At 32.7% G+C, this 3197-nt stretch overlaps 1 long non-coding RNA gene across 1 annotated transcript; it reads left to right on the forward strand.

Annotated features, from left to right (window-relative positions):
- Nucleotides 1-209: 209 nt before the first annotated feature.
- Nucleotides 210-2983, forward strand: LOC148596461 (uncharacterized). Its single transcript, XR_015919202.1, has 2 exons — nt 210-325; nt 2487-2983. It is a non-coding gene; the product is annotated as an uncharacterized LOC148596461 (long non-coding RNA).
- Nucleotides 2984-3197: the final 214 nt, after the last annotated feature.

Genomic DNA, 3197 nt, shown 5'->3' on the forward strand with positions numbered 1-3197 from the left:
AGACCGTTTGGGATTTCCCGGGAACTTATCACAAGCAATACAATTTACTTTCACTTTTTTTCACCGCAGACAATAATGCTATCAGTTTATATTTGTTTTGTTTTCATTGAAACATCATTTATCAGCCTTATAGGAGATATACACATCACTATCGCGGATTTTTATCGTGGTTGTGCCGGACTGCAATCTGTATTTTATTATGTCTGATTAGCGGAAGTAAACATTGTATTGAATTTTGGGTTTATTATTTGTTTCCATTCACTTCAGCATATTTGACACAAACTCGATAAATTTTAATGAAAGATAATCCAGACGAGCCCTGAATGTAAGACCGAATTATTCTTTCAGCCGAAAAAGGGTCAGGGTACAACTTTTGCTACATTCAGTGACCTGCACAGTCAGAAATATATCCTTTTTCGTAGCTTCGCACCATGCCAACACCATTACTAAATGTACCCTTTTAACAGTATATGATTACTGTTGTATGCCTTTAGAAAATGGCCACATCCTGCACAGGTTATTCATTTTTAAGGGCAAATGAAGTAGGGCAAAATGTTTTTTTTTTTTTTGTAAATTTGTGAATAATTAAGATTTCACACCAAATCCCCAAATAAGGGGAGGGGTGTTCAACCTGAATTTGCGCCTGTCCGGTAATAGCAGACCTTATAATGTGTGATAATTTTTCACCAAATATTTTAATTTCACCTTAAGATCTGAAAAAAGAGAGAAATACACTAAGAAAAGAAAAAAAAGAAAAAAAAACACAAACAAAGTACGTACAATAAATATGATAAACAAACTAATAAAAACAAAAAATTAACACAGTAATAAAAAGAAGAAAATACGAAAGCATCAACACAACAGAAAGAGAAATGAAAAAGAGTTTCTTGTCCAAACTTGCTTTACAAAAAGAAAAAAAAAACGAGTAAAGAAGCAAACATTTGATATTTGTCAAATGGGAGTGGGTGTATGGGCTAGGATAACATTTTCTATCCTACCTTTTTATTTGGAGAGAGTATAGGCCCTGTTTTTTTTCTGCTGCACAATGCGTTTTTTTTTAATATGAACCAATATATATATATAAAATATTATATTTAAAAAAAGTGCTTTGTGCAGCAGAAAAATGCAGGACCTCTGTTTTCTCGAAATAAAAAGCTAGGGTAGAAAATATGATCCTAGCACACACGGTCATATATTTTTTTTAATTTCTTTTGAAGGCCTGTCTTTTTATTTTATGAAAATTTGAATCCTGCCTTTTTCATATTCGATCTTAACGACACCCTAATCAAGGTCGATTGGAAGTTCCCTAAGGCCAAACGCGTATGATAAAATAGAACTCCAAGTATCTGTATCGCGATGTTTCTGTATTATCAAGGTGTCAAGACTTTTTAAATGATTTGTAAACATTTATTTGTTTGAATAAGAGATGAAATGCCCGTTAACTTTATCGGTATAGCCCATTAAACTAGCCAGACTGTTTGAGAAGAAAATTAAATGACCCGCATCATAATATATCCAGTTAAAACTTTATAAATCACTGAACACGTGACTGCAAATCTTGTCCAATCAGGAACATTTTATTACTGGGCTAACAGTTTCGTCAAACATTGATTGATTGATTATATTTTTACATAGAACGTGAATTATTGATCTGCCAAATAGACATCCGACTCGCTGAGCCGGATTTATCATATGCTCAATCCCAACAGCAAAATTACCTATAAAAAGATAACACCGGCATTAAGTGCTGGAAGCTATAAAAATCTGGCAGAATTGAAAAAAAAGAATGTATCATGCACTCAAATTTAACCATGTAGGCACATAGTTTATGGTGTATTGAAACGAATCGACAGTACATTTGTCATAGTGTCAGTGGAAGCAGAAAAGCAAGTTTAGATCTTAGAATTGTTTCGGTTTAGACAGATGTCCGGTTTACAAAGGTTGGGAATACATTCAAATCGATAAAGAGGGGTTTAAAAGTGTTTGGTTTAGGCAGGTTTTATTGTATTAAGTACCATTCTTTTTAAGAATCAGGCATGAGTGGCACATCATTTTTTTTTCAATTAGGTCTTTTGTACCTCAAATATGTTTTGAAAAATCTAGAAAACAACTTGAAAGCTATTTAAATTTACCCCAAAACAACAGTTATTTCGATCGTTTTTGACTGCTTATATAGGGAAATTGTGCGAGGAAATTTTTCTGCCATTTTCTAGTGCATTTCAACTTAAAAAAAGCGAACTTTACAAGCACTTTGATAGTAATTTCTGGAGGTTATGAGGTATGAATACTTGGTTAATACAATAAAATCTCCGCGTTTTTCCTTCATTTGCCACACTTTATACACATTTTGCCTGATTCTTAGATGGAAAAGTACTTCGATAATGCAATAAGATCTCTGTATTGTTTTCTTCATATGCCACACTGTGTACACATTTTGCCTAATTCTTAGACGGAGTGGCACTTAATGGTTTTAAACTCCTTTCCAGGTTCAAACCTACGACACTCTGTAGTCAAGGTGCACAACGATAACGAATGGAAATACCAACACCACCAACAATAATAAAACATCCACGAAGTTTCCATTTTTCTATCAGAAGAAGAGTCTGAAAAGAAGAAAAGTCAAACATTTTTAGTAGATACATTTTTTTTTGTATTTATTTCTGATGTGTTCGGGAAAAAGTAGTTAAATAGAGGACGAAGTTATCGTAACTGTAATCAAGAAAAAAAATTAAACTTTGACCTTGAAAGCACTGAGAGCTTGATTTTTGTTTAACAGGGAGTAACCTATAGTGCAAGCAAGGATCTTTTTTTAGTTTCGTATCTTAAACAACATAAAATATTTATAGCTCGCAGTTCATTGTTAAGATAAATTATGAAGAAAATTAATCCTGTTTGTAAAAAAATATTAATATGTTCAACCGCGTCCTCTTACAGGTTACACGTGCCTCATGTTGTATATACTTTTAATTAAAGTTAAACTGTTTTCATATGTCTTTGATACTTGATCTTATGAGACAGAATTGAAATTCAAACAAAATAGGAAACTACTGTCACGTTATATGCAACGAATTTATCCTAGATATTTGATGCGAAACTGACATTCCGTAACGGCATCTACATACATATGCACTTGTACAAATGTTTAAGAAAAAAGTCTTCCAGAGAACATTAGCCTTGGGTTTCATGTACAAGTATAT

This window comes from Perna viridis, chromosome 15 (genome assembly GCF_037379345.1).
Source record: "Perna viridis isolate PV_CMFRI_1.1 ecotype Kerala chromosome 15, ASM3737934v1, whole genome shotgun sequence".
NCBI classification, from domain to species: Eukaryota; Metazoa; Mollusca; class Bivalvia; order Mytilida; family Mytilidae; genus Perna; species Perna viridis.